Genomic DNA, 14,432 nt, shown 5'->3' with positions numbered 1-14,432 from the left:
ACCAACAGGTCATGTTTTCAGGATTTCCTCAGTGTTGCACAGGTGATGTCATTATTGTCGGTGCCTCAAAACATTGCCACAGATGTTCTTACTATAGGACATCCTAAAAACATGACCTGTTGGCGGTCCCTGAGGACTGGAGTTGGGGAACACTGGTCTAGAGGAAAGGATTTGGCAGGAGGTGATACGAGCTACCTCATTGATTCCCCCACTCTTGTCAGTATGACTTGGAGGTGCAAACGCTTAATAATCCAGGTACCTGGGTAAGCAGTGCAAATGAATCTGTTAGCTGAACTGAAAATCACCTGAAAACAGGTAAACACAAAAAGACTCAACTAACAAGAAAAGACTTCTAGATTTACTCGTATCTTTAACTGGAAGCTAGAATTATAGAACCGTTATTTGTTGTACATAGTTAAAATAAAGTTGTTGAGCATTCGTGTTGCCTCCCGAACCCAATGTACCAACTGGGCATATTTTCATATTCGACCCTCCCCTAACCTGGTGGGGTGGTGAGTACTGGGACATGAGTCCCTGCTGTTGCCCCCGCCTGTGTACATTGATAGAGGTACTACGGTGACTTTAAAGGAACTGGGCCTGGCACTCCTGGTCTCAAAGCTGAAACGGTTCATTTCCTCCCAAACAGAATCCCCACTGCCTCCCGAGTTTAGCAGGGACCTTGAGCCTGAAACCGGGACCCTCCCACAATAGTGTAGTCCTGAAACCCCCCTTTAAATAAGGAGAGGATTCAGAATGAGCCGACAATATATTATTAGGACTAGAATAGAGATCCATTGAGTTTAGGCTGACCTGCGGAGTACTCAGACTTACAAATATACATAAAAGCCAATAGAAGGTCCCAGTGCCCAACATAGCACAGACATCTACCAGGCGCCTTCTGCAAGAAAACAAATGTTTTCACCCTCGCAGCCCTTCATGTTAATAGTTCTGTACTGCATAGACTTCACAAAGAACAAATTGTGCTCTAATTATAAACACTCTGAATGTGTAATAGAAGCAACAAAAAAAACAAAACCCGCTGACTTAATAGAGGTTTTCAGAAAAGGGTTAGGCTTAAAAGAAAACGTATCTGCCCGACCTGCTGATACATGCTCTTCGCAACTACTAAAAGGTTTACAACGTACCATTCACCTACTCTTATTATTTGTTTAGGGTGAACCTACGCTATATTAAAGGTGTAATCCGGCTTTAATTAAAACCCATGCAAATATGCTAAAACGTAAAAATATACACTATTCATCTGTTCTTTGCCCCGGCGACTCACTGCTGAAACGCCTGCCGTCCTTCTGGTGTTGGTTTTTAAGCAAGAAGCATGTGACTTCTGCAGCCAATCAGTTGCTGCAGTGATCATGTGACACATAACCGTCATCACTGCTCAGCCATGGGGAGGGATAATGCCAGGGGTATGGCATATGACTACTATAACCACCCACTGGCTGCAGCGGGCACAAGCACTGCAAAGCATCACTCCTTGTAAACAGATTGGTTGGGGACCACAAGCGTGCCAGCGCTGGATTGCCAGGTCAGAAAACAGGTGAGTGGGGTTTCTTTTAATGTTTTATCACATTTGCAGGGTTTTTATTTTTATTTCTTTTTAAAGCTCTATAATCCCTTTAAAGAGTTGCACTCTATGTAGCATAATACTACAGCGTGCACAAAGCACGGCACATTTGGAAAATCTATAGCACAGCACAGGTACACTCCACGGCACGGAGCGTCTTCCATTGTGAAACTACTACTTCCAGAATGCAGCATCAGGTCACGTGGGAGTTGTCGCAGCTCAGAGACCACTTTGGTAACTGGGTTTTTTCTTGGCCAACCTATTCGGGCATTAGAGAGGTGCCAGACTGCTCTGATCCGAAGGGGTCCCATTGCCCCTAGTAACTTACAACACAAATTAAAGTGCAAGGTCTGAAAAAAAAAGTGTTAAATGTTCCTGAGTTGCAATTGATTAAACCACCCCAAGTGTATCATGGTTTTAACGGTTGGTAAGCAGGCCCTAAGGTTTAAAGGTCTTATTGCACCCCTGCTAGTAATACTGATTGAGTCCTTGTATTGCCCTTTTTAGCCAAGTTGTTCAACATTCATTGCTCCGTTGATTTGTTATACAGTTTTCATACAATATGTGTCTACCATTACCGCTTACACATGGGTTGTCACCTAGCTTTTCAAACCCAGCCTTAGTAGGCAAGGATACTTAAAGCGACTCTTCAGACTTGGGCACACAAAGATGGCAGCACCACTTCTCTGGCACTGTAGTAGTATGCATCATAAGTCTACTCTGACTGGTCAGTACTGCTCATGTGGGCAGCACGGTGTAATCAAAGCAGGTGTATAGTGCCCATTTAGACAACGATTATCGCTCAAAAGCCATCTTTTGAGTGATAATCGTTGCGTGTAAATGTGCCCATCTTTCACTTTTCTGCCGAAAGATGAATTTCAGTTCGGCATGAAATCCATCGTTTGGCAGAACAGCTGATAAGAAAAACTGCACGCTGTGTTCTGCCCTGGGAGAGCTGACTACAGCTAATTACATTGTCTCAGCTGTCAGCTCCGTGGCAGAACAAACGGAATTTATTCAAAGAACAGCAGGTGGTCTGTTCTCTGACTGCAGCTCCCGGCGTCTCACATACTACTAATTGGTACTAATAGGTAATTAGTACCAAGTAGTAGTTTATGCAGAATGATCGCTCAAAAGCCATCTTTTAAGCGATTATCTTTGTGTGCAAACACACCTTTAGACTACCCATGCATACTAATGCACACTGTGCATCAGGTAGGCCACCTGTCCACGGGCCATTGTTCATTGCGTTACCTGCGGCGATAATTCGGCTGCGGGTAACGAAATGAACGCTTTCCATAGCGTTGCTATGGAAAGCGCAGCCCCGATGTCCACGAATGGACAATCACAGCGATTCTTCGCTTGCGGGAACTAAATCGTGGCATGCCGCGATTTGCCGAGATTCTCCACAGTAAACCCATCTGTCAGATAGGCTCACTGCAGAGAGCTGACGGTGGCCCCCTCTGCTTCCCTGCGGCAGAATATCCACAACGGCCGTGGACAGGGGGCCGTAGACAGAGAACCCTTGCTGCCATCTTTATTTGTCCAGGACTGGGGCGTTGCTTCAACAATGGCCATTACTAGATCACTGAATAATTAGCTAGATGTTCCATTTAGGACTAGGCAAGCTGGGTGACAAACAATTCCTGTAGAACATATAATAGTAATATTGCATAACGATTTTCGCACACGGACAGATTTGTTTGCCCATTTTTAGGGAAAATGTACTTTAAAACATTCTTCTTTATTCTAACACACGTCCAAAATGTAATAAACTAGAAGTTCTGGTTGTTAAAACGTAGAGTTTGGACTAACAGATCCCTAAATTATCGCACTCTTTCTTTTGTCAATGGATGTGGTCAGAATGCAAAACAGTTGCCATAAATGGGACAGAGCGGCGGAGGACATAGTTGTTAAACACATGAACGAAACTGTAGCAACAAGTTGTGGGCACAAGAAGCAAACTCTGGGCAAAAAAAGCAGCATCCAGACCGAGTATGCTGAGATGAGCAATCGTCCTGACAAGGAGGTTAGGTTTCCATCATGACCACAGTGACAAGGCAGATGCTTAGCGCATCATGAACAGAATTAGATCAGGCCACATACTGTATTTCTATTGCCAGCAAGTACAGTAAAGTGGAACCTGTTGCATTTAACATTCAGTCCAAACTGCAAGCGTCAAACTAAAAAACTGGAGGAGCTGATATATGATTGTATTGGAGAAGATTCAGTATAAAAGTTTTAATGTATTGATTTACATCCCTGCTAATTCTAGGCTTAGGAGTCCAGTGGGCGGTACTATCAGTGATTGATAGCCATTTCTGTATGTACATTCATATATGATAGGGAACACCGTTCTGATCAGTATGGGAATGGCCCTTGGGACCCCGAGAACAGAGGTCCTTACATAAAGGGAGACACGGTCAAGCATGTGAACTGTCAATTGAACTGTCAACTGTTCATTTCATTGGGACCACCAGAGAGAGAGGAGTTCAAGCACTTGGCCATCTCTAGTCGTCCCATTATTATAGTGGATCGGGAACAACCTAATGCGGGCAAACCTTTTGAAGCTTGGCGCTCTCTACAAGCTACAAAGGGAACCTATGTGCTGTATGACAACTCCATTCTGTTGTAGGAGGTCTGCTGACTGAAATCAGTAATGACGGTACTAGTTCAATATTCATCATGCACCCAAAGATCATGATGAGCCTGAGAGGTGTGCGAACTGTGCAGTACCCTTACCGAGGGATAGCCAGGAAATCACAGAAACTGCACCCTCGGTCCCACACTTGGTGCCCAAAGCAATAGTAGGAGGAAGCTCAACAGGATGCATGAACTCGTTAGCCGATTGACTGGCGGTGGTATTTAGGTACTGTTTGACTGTATTATTTAGGTACTGTATGTCAATACAGCACAGGGCACAATCCAACCCTATACAAAATGCAACTATAAAATAACAGGATACACACTGGATAAAAAGCTGGCATGTGGCACAGCCTTCCAGTAAAACGGACAAGACACGGGAAGAGAAATCCAACTTCTCTCCATTCACTGTGCAAACCAACGGTAAAAGAACAGCCAGATGCAGAAAACAAGCGGGGACACCCCACTTGCCGTCTGCATCCTCCACTCCGAGCGCTCGGCTATATAACAGCCAGGTGCTCTGAGCAGGGAACAGTTGGATGCAGAAGACAAGCGGCTCTGCTTGTCTTCTGCATCCCCTGCTCAGAGTGCAAGGTGATCGCTCAACGTTTGAGCGATCACCTGGGGCTGTAAATGGACACAACAATTATCGCTCAAAAGTCGCTCAAAAGACATCTTTTGAGCAATAATCGTTGTGTTTAAATGGGCCTTAAGGAGATATTATTGTAAAAACAGATTCATATATTGGGGGGGGGACTTTTAAATACATTTTTAAATAGGTTTATAAGTATTTCATTAATTAGGTGAAAATATACTAGACTCAAAATGATCCAGGGAGCGCAGGTTTATCTTTGCTTTATTGGTAGTATTGAAGTTGGAGGAAAGGTAAAGTTTAAAACAGATTTGTACAGGCAATAAAGTCTGTCTGCTGTAAAAGATTCCCTTGAAGTCCAGAAGTAGGTTAGATGACATCTGCGTGGCCCATAGATTCTAAAAATAAGACTCCCGGGAACAGTCTTAGGACAGATAAAATATATTTAGGAAAGAAGAAAAGCAGAGATCCAGCTTAAATGGCTAGAAATCAAGAGCCATAATTTACGGACAAGATACCGTCATATACTCTAACTACACTAAATATGTGGCTTAATCTAGTCAAACCGATAGAATGGACCATCTCAATCAGTGCTTTTCAAACTATAAATGTGCTCCCCAGTTGTGGGCAAGAGACAGCTGAGGAGGTAGTTTTGACAGAATTGATCTAAGTTGTACAGACTTCTCCCATGCTTTACCAATATCTGGTAATTATAGGGGCTTTCTGTCCAAAAACTACTGATGACCTATCCTAAGGATAAGTCATCAGTAGTTAATCGCCAGAGACCTGCCGCTAGAAATCGCCCGGCCTGCTGTCAGTACAGTGGCTGTATGTCATCATCAGGGTCTGGGCGGGAAGTGCCATAACTGGCTTCAGTCCTATAGAAATCAATGGGCGCTAAAGCTGGCTATTACATTTTGGCACTTCCACCTACGACATCATTGTCGGACGTGGAAGTGTAATAGCTGCTTCAGCTCCCATTGATTTCCATGGGTGTGAAGCCAGCTATGGCACTTACTATCCTGAACCTGATGATGGCATCGCTGGGCAGTGGGCTGGGTGATCAGCAGATCTGCCATTCGGGATCCCTGGCTATTAACTAGTTTTCGCCCAGAAACCCCTTTAACTTTCTTTGGGCTTCTTTAAATGGCACAGAGATTCTAGAAAAAAAAGAGTTAAAAGGGAACCTGCCATCAACTATAAGCGCCATAAACTAAGTTATATTGCCTAAAGTTTAGGCGATGTAGAGTCCATAGAGGTGTATCTCATACTCACCCACTCCCCTTTTCCTGCGGTGTGCTCCAGCAAAGTCAGTGCATGCACAGCAGCTTGACTCTTCAGAAGGCTGTGCATGCACATAAACATGAATGGGAATACGTGCGCAGTCCCTTCGGAAGATCGTCACGCTGGCTGTGTGCACACTTAACTTTCCAGAGAACGCAGGAACGGGAGAGTATGTGAGACAGCTCACCGGACTTCCCGTCATTATTTAGTTTATGGTGCTTACAGTGGATGACAGATTCACGTTAAAGGGCGTCTCGCACCAAAGGCAATATCTCCTATCCGCAGCAATATAGTCCACCTTTGCTATAGACACAAAAAGAACACAAGTTCAACTAAATGAGACAATAAAGCCAAGGAGAAGAAAAATAGCTCCTGACCAAGCCTGATATCTCAAGTATGAATCGGTCTCATTCTTCGTCATAAGGGGTTACAGGATAGAGTCTTCTGAAGCCTACACCTGTTCCTTGAATCAGCATGTATTATATGTGTTATAAGTGGCATGATATCATCAGGTTTCCTCTATGTTATGAGGTTCCATAAACCAATCACTATGCCAGCCTGAAAGAGAATGGCCACTCACCCGATAACACGGCCCTTCCTGGCTGCTTTTCTCCAGTTCACAGTGTGACAGCAAGGCTCTCCTGAAATGTAGACATCCGTTCTCAAGTCAGATGCGAATCCAGCAGATACCTAATGGATGCAAGAACAGATAGATATTAATATGATGCGAAAGGTCTTGCTTTACTTTTGCATGGGTTTTCCCACCATAAACTTTCCGACCATCCTAAAATCTCGATGTGGATGTCTGACCACTAGGACCTCCAATGCTCCCTAGAAGAAGTGGATTCCCGTCTCAGAAAGCATATACAATTGAAGTGAATGGGAGTTATGGCTATAACATGGATCTGCAGAGAGTTTACTGAACGAAACTAGGACTAAACTTTAGTAGGATCCTTAAAGATAAATATTTGATAATCTGTATTTTGCAGAACAATGTGATTGCAAAATACCCCTTCCTGTTAGGAGGCATCGCCTCTATAAGACGTATGTCTTTTTTAATACAAGATCATTTAATATCCCATAGATTTTAATGGATAACATAATATCGTGCTATTTTGATATCTGCGTTGCAGAACAAAGGAATTGACAGCGCAATTTTTGAAGGTAAAAGCCCTCGGGCCAGCTGCACGTGGATTGGCCTCATTGACCGGGGCAAAATGTGTATGCAAATCTGAAGCAGAACTCAAAATGCTCAGCCTGGGATTTCTGGGGTGGATTAAAGGGGTATTCCAGATCACTGAAAAGAATGAACCAGACAGATAGCCAATAATAATGCTCAGGTTTTTTTGTCTGCCCCACTGAAATGAATGGAGCAGCACCGCTGTCTGCCTGCGCCATTGATAGGAATATAGCTGCTGCTGTGCATGCGAGACCAGCGGATCTATTCCTACTTCACTACAGAATTGAGACAAAGAACTGGGGGGGGGACCCAATACATGGGTGAAAACTAACCAGTAACGCCCAATGCAAAGAGCTGTAATACGGACCACAAGTAACTAGAGGTGAGCGAGCGTACTCGGCCACTCCCCTTTTTCGCCCGAGTACCGCGATTTTCGAGTACTTCCGTACTCGGGCGAAAAGATTCGGGGGGTGCCGTGGGTGAGTGGGGGGTTGCAGCGGGGAGTGGGGGGGGGGAGAGGGAGAGAGAGAGGGCTCCCCCCTGTTCCCCGCTGCTACCCCCAGTGCCGCCACGCCTCCCCCCGCCGCCCCCCCGAATCTTTTCACCCGAGTACTGAAGTACTCGAAAATCGTGGTGCTCGATCGAGTAATTACTCGAAACGAGTACGTTCGCTCATCTCTACTAGTAACCAGTAACGCCCAATGCAAAGAGCTGTAATACGGACTACTAGTAACTAGAGATGAGCGAATGTACTCGTTTCGAGTAATTACTCGATCGAGCACCGCGATTTTCGAGTACTTCATTACTCGGGTGAAAAGATTCGGGGGGCGGCGGGGGGAGGCGTGGCGGCACTGGGGGTAGCAGCGGGGAACAGGGGGGAGCCCTCTCTCTCTCCCTTTCCCCCCCACTCCCCGCTGCAACCCCCCACTCACCTACGGCGCCCCCCGAATCTTTTAACCCCAGTACTGAAGTCTTTTCGCCCGAGTACGGAAGTACTCGAAAATCGCGGTACTCGGGCGAAAAAGGGGCGTGGCCGAGTACGCTTGCTCATCTCTACTAGTAACCATAAACGCTCAATGCGAAGAGCTGTAATGCGGACCACTAGTAACCAGTAACACTCAATGAGAAGAGCTGTAATGTGGACCACTGGGAACCATAAACGCTCAATGAGAAGAGCTGTAATGTGGACCACTGGTGACCAGTAACGCTCAATGAGAAGAGCTGTAATGTGGACCACTGGTGACCAGTAACGCTCAATGAGAAGAGCTGTAATGTGGACCACTGGGAACCATAAACGCTCAATGAGAAGAGCTGTAATGGAGACCATTGGTAACCAGTAGCGCTCAATGCTAAGAGCTGTAATGTGGACCACTGGTGACCAGTAACGCTCAATGCGAAGAGCTGTAATGCAGACCACTGGTAACCATTAATGCTGAATGAGAAGAGCTGTAATGTGGACCACTGGGAACCATTAATGCTGAATGAGAAGAGCTGTAATGTGGACCACTGGTAACCAGTAACGCTCAATGAGAGGAGCGGTCTGAGATGAGCATCCGTGTGGACTTTCCACGGCAAAACATAGGCATTGAAAGGCAGGTAGTTTTGATTTTTCCTTCACGGTTGCGGATATGAACTGCGTATTCTGCGAGCGGAAGAATAATCGCAGCGTGCTCTATTTTGCTGTGGATTCCGTGAGAACAGCCTCCATTGAAGTCAATGGAAGCATCCAACCTGCAGCCCATATGGCACGGGAAATACAAACAAGGGGAAAAAAAGAAAGACTGTACCGCGCATGACCAACTGCGAGCCTCTGCAGTACAAAGGGAGGTACGCAGAGTCACCGGCCTTTGACTATGATAATGTATCTGTACGGTGCTACATTTTTAAAAAAAGTGAACCGGATACAAAAAGGAGTTTCCCAATTTACCATTTCTTTTTTTACATTTTATTACTCCAAACTAAAAAAAGCACACCGAGCATCTGCATTTCATTAGCTATACTTCAATGATAACAACATTACCAAAACCTATTTCTAGATTAGTTTTGCTGAGTTAAATTCTCTGGGAGAAGATTCTACTCGAAGAAATCAAATAATTTTTGAACACTGAGGCTCTGATGAACAAAACCAGCTGCAGTGAAGCCTACAAGAAAAGTAGTATGTCAAAGTAATGTCCCCGCTCAGCGGTACACTTGCACCAATGAATGGGCAATTATAACAAAACATACTGCTCAGACTGTTTGCAGCATATGTGCATGAATCTATAAAGGGTGGGTCCGGCCCCATCACCAAAACGGTCATCTTAGACCATCAGATGGCCCAACGGGATATCCATTAAAGGGGCTACTCAGGCAAGAAAAAGTTTTGAAAGCAGCTTGGGAGTCCCCTGCTGCTCCCTACTTCCTGCTGTAGCAGCAAGGACATCCTGACAACGGGACATGTGACTGCTGCAGCTAATCGCCGGAAAAAGTGAGACAATGATTGGCTGCAGCAGTCACATGTCCCTAGTGTCAGTGACATCTCCACTGCAGCAGGAAGTGGAGTGCAGCGGGAGACTGGGCACTGGCAGTATGACTTATGTTTTGCCATCACGCTGGACTGCTCTTAAAAATTTTTCTTGCCTGGATAATCACTTTAAAATGATTCATTCATCTAGGGTTGGCTGTCCATGGGCGTGGCGAAGTCCCGCGACAGATCGCCGCCGCGGGAGCAGGAGCCGCACACATTTCTCCGCCAGTCAGCCTAATCTAATAGATAGGCTGACAGCGGACAATCGGGGCAATTCGCAATGATTCTCCGCTCGTGGACACGGGGCCGGCGCTTTCCATAGCAACACTATGGTACTCGCTCATCTCTATTTAAGACATACTTCGATATCAAGTAATAAATAATTTATGTTCTGCATACCACCAAAATAAGCCAAGTGTCTGCTAGAGACGTGCAACAGTCCCAATGCAACCTAGTAGAAAGAATCCGCGGCACTCGGATCATTTTGCCATCTGCTCTAAGCATTACGCTCTTTCGCTTCTTGCTGAGACAGCCTCAGTTGTTGAAAAAGGTACATCTGACATTTGCAGACTGTTCTAACATATGACTAATACTCATACTAATGCCCCAGATGTACGACATGTGCTGAATCAATACTGAATACTGATTGCAAAATGACCTGCGTGATTGTGGAATCCATCTACTGTAGTCTTTGGATAGGTCATAAAGCTCTCAGATGACAATCCTGCTTTACATTCTATTGTGATCCTTATGATTGGTTCAATTTGAAACCCGCGGAGCAAAAAAAGGTCGAGTGCCGGGCTCTACAGGGTTCATAGGATAGCCGCTGTCCATCAGTAACTCTACTAGACGAACAAGAGTTGTGGTGAAAACCACTAAGGACCCTTTTAAGCGGCCCAATCATTCAGATTCTCACTGGATCGCGGGAACGTGAACACTAATCGTTCCGTGTAAATGCCCACAGCGACTGAACAGAAAATGATAATTCATTTGCCATTCCGTTTCTGTAGGCATCTATGACCGACGGCCTGTTTACTGTGAATGGAGGCGGGTTAGCTGGAGATCGTTCCTACCCACTTGACCTCCAATCACAGAGTGATCGACACTCGTCTCGTCCAAAAGGACCCTTTAGAAAAAAGGAGAAGAAAACACGAGGATGTAGGTTGATTGAGAAAGCACAGCTGTCTTCTGTGGCCATTTATATGGCCTTCCTTCTATAGCGCAAGGACATCATTTTATGGCGTTTTCAAGACGACGGTTTATGTATATTTCAATACCCACTTACACATCTATTAGAGAGCATTAAAGAGATTTGCTGTTATAGTTTACAGCGGTAAAGGACAATATTGAGTTAATTTATGTTCAAGAAAACAGACACAACTCCTTAAGATCAGGCTCAGACAAGCGTAATTTAATAGTGTATTACGCGGCGAATGGGGTCAATGAAAGTACATTGATTTTCACTGATCCATTCACACTTGCGTATATACATGGTGTATATTCTCTGATCAATCCTATAGTTGCCCATCACGTTGAGTCCTTCCGATGTGTTATAAATGTTATTGAGGAGGTCACTGCAGTTAGTTTGCAGCCAACATCATATATGGCCATAGTTCCACTCCAAAACAAAATATCCAAACTTTTATCAAAACTTCTCAAGTTTTTCCATAGCAACTTGAAGTTTCAGTGTAGATTTATCCATTTAGCACAGAGTCTAAGTGAAAATGTTCTGAGGTAGTTGTTATAATAATGACTTGCCTCCCACGAAATGTTTGTGGTGCATGAAATACACCTAGTAATGGATAAGGCATATTCTCTTGGATACATAAGGTTAAATGATGCGTATCGATTCCACAATGAAATTAGTTTCAAAAACACAGTTTTGAGACGAATGTCTTAAATTCATTATTTATCAGCTAGAAGGCACCAGATGCGAAATAGTCTGCGGCAAAAACCGCATCTTGCTGGCTGCACTAAAACACCACAAGACGCTGTGTTTTGCATGTAGAAGACACGAATAGTCCAGAACTATGTTGCACAACACAATAGTACGGAGGTCTCAGATGATATACGGGACTGACGACACTTAAAAATAATAAATCGGTTAACATAAGCCAAAAAAAAGTCTGTTAAATAGGTCTTTAGATGTCGGCTATTGGAAGAAACTAGAATCAAGCACGTGGATTTCAACAAAGCTGATCCTTTACTCCTGGCGTAGGTACCTGTTTAGTGGCTTACCTCTCACTCTCTAGGCCCATCATGCAGGTTTCTGAGGGTGTAAGGGTACATAATGTAGCACATCCTATGTGTACGGTCAGCAGTAGGACTTCAGCACCTAACCTTATTATGGTTCCATGCAACTTTAAGGGGGTTGTCCTATAAAATTAACGTATACTCCATGAACAGGATAGGGTATAAATAACTGATCGGTGGAGATCTAACCGCTGGGACTCCCACGGATGTGGGTGTCGGGTGTCCCGGAATGAATGGAGTGGTGGTTACGCATGTGCACTACCACTCCACTCCTTTCAATGGGACTTTCAAAAACAGCCAAGAGCGTGTACTCAACTATCTCCAACAGTCCAAATAGAGATAAATGAAGTGGCATATATGACCACTGCTCTATTCATTCCGGGACCCATAGCGGTCAAATCTCCACCAATCAGATAATTATCCCCCATCTATTGTTGTAAGGTTGTATGAAGCCACTGATAGACGTCTAAACAACTTTAACTGCATAGAAAAAAAATATTCTGCTGGAGAATGTAATAGAAATGTTGGCTTATAATTTACATTTTATTTCACAATGGATTTATGCGGTTCATTGGTCAATCAAATCCATCTGGCTTGAAAGAAATGCTAATTAAAAAAAATAAACTAAATCTAAACATAGAAAGCAATAATTCGTATAACATTTTGACCCAGTGAAGACGAAATTTCATGGGAATTCAAGATTTTTGGACTGTAAGCAAAAGCACCAAAAATATACGTAGAGCTTCACACGTATAGTGGTATGTGTTGGAGGAGCAACGTTGTTGAGGTGTTCTGTACGGCCGTCGGGGTGCTGCTCCTGTACGGCCGTCGGGGTGCTGCTCCTGTACGGCCGTCGGGGTGCTCCTTTCTTACGCCGTCGGGGTGCTCCTTTCTTACGCCGTCGGGGTGCTCCTTTCTTACGCCGTCGAGGTGCTCCTTTCTTACGCCGTCGAGGTGCTCCTTTCTTACGCCGTCGAGGTGCTCCTTTCTTACGCCGTCGAGGTGCTCCTTTCTTACGCCGTCGAGGTGCTCCTTTCTTACGCCGTCGAGGTGCTCCTTTCTTACGCCGTCGAGGTGCTCCTTTCTTACGCCGTCGAGGTGCTCCTTTCTTACGCCGTCGAGGTGCTCCTTTCTTACGCCGTCGAGGTGCTCCTTTCTTACGCCGTCGAGGTGCTCCTTTCTTACGCCGTCGAGGTGCTCCTTTCTTACGCCGTCGAGGTGTCCTTTCTTACGCCGTCGAGGTGTTCTTGCGCTCCACATCTTGCTCTGACCCCTCGGCAAATCCCTGTCGCTTTGCTGTAAATACTCATCTTCCAATAAATGCTGCCTCCAGACAGTAATTACTAAGATCCCGTTTTAGCTCCACTACACTCCCTAATAACAGGGTTTCATCAAGTGCTCCAGCTGCCTTCCCATACTCACGTGCCTTAATCTTCCTTGTGCGTCTTAAACCTTACAATAATCAGGACCCCCACCCTTTTGTCACTTGAATGGTCTAAAGATTTGTTTGCCTGTATTATCGCCCTAGAGAACAAAACGTAATCATGTACTCCGACATATGGAATATAACAAGTGAACAGTTCTAGCTGGTAGATAAGAAGGCTTTTATGAGAAAAGCAAATAATTGAAAAACAAAAATAAAGTAGTTATGCAGACTCAGCGCTTCTACTATAGGAATATTCCGGAAAAAGTCAATTTACAGCGAGCGCATTTTCAGCCAATAAATTGGTCTTAAAGGCTATGGACACCTTTGGGGGATAAGTTCTTTTTTCACGTAAATGCATGTATTTTGGGCTGACAATTTGATTAAAAATGTTGCCATTTTGACTTCTGCAGATTCTACATATCACTGTATATAGACACTGCAGTCTAAGGGCCCTTTCATACCAGCATATGCACAACAACGCTCACCCAAACACAATGCATTTATGGCGTGAACGATGCGCTTCCGTGTACGTAATAGTGCATATTAGTATGCTTTTTGTACTCACAGGACTAGGTCACATAGTTGCAGGACATTCAGCAATAAGCACTACTGTATGTGCCCAAACAATCCTTAGCATGATCAATCAGGCGTGTACGGGTCCATTACTCACGCAGGGTGATGTGCTGCCGACAACCTTGTTGGCATATAAAAAATGTTAACACTCAACAAACAAGTAAACTCTGGTGCCCTCACACAGGGCAATGATTGGATGGATGAATGTCTGTGCCCGTCCATGTAAAAGGGCCTTTAATGATAGATGGTCCATGTATATAAAAAATAAAAAAAATTTACAAAAAAAAAAACATTACTTAGGACATAATCTGCATATGGCCTCTACCATAAAAATGTATATTACTCAGAAATTGCTATCATTTAAAGATGTCAGCAGTGGATCTTTTATCTGAT

General features: G+C 44.5%; 1 protein-coding gene across 2 annotated transcripts in view; it reads right to left on the bottom strand.

The window, feature by feature from the left end:
• ERBIN (erbb2 interacting protein) overlaps window positions 1–14,432 on the bottom strand; it is a 216,945-nt gene that overhangs the window by 177,334 nt on the left and 25,179 nt on the right. For both annotated transcript variants that reach the window (XM_066602805.1, XM_066602806.1), the window contains exon 2: window positions 6,682–6,791. The gene's annotated coding sequence lies outside the window, so the exon portion shown is untranslated. The remainder of the gene's footprint in view (window positions 1–6,681; window positions 6,792–14,432) is intronic.

Source organism: Eleutherodactylus coqui, chromosome 5 (genome assembly GCF_035609145.1).
Source record: "Eleutherodactylus coqui strain aEleCoq1 chromosome 5, aEleCoq1.hap1, whole genome shotgun sequence".
Taxonomy (NCBI): domain Eukaryota; kingdom Metazoa; phylum Chordata; class Amphibia; order Anura; family Eleutherodactylidae; genus Eleutherodactylus; species Eleutherodactylus coqui.
This window is presented reverse-complemented; position numbering and strand designations above follow the sequence as displayed.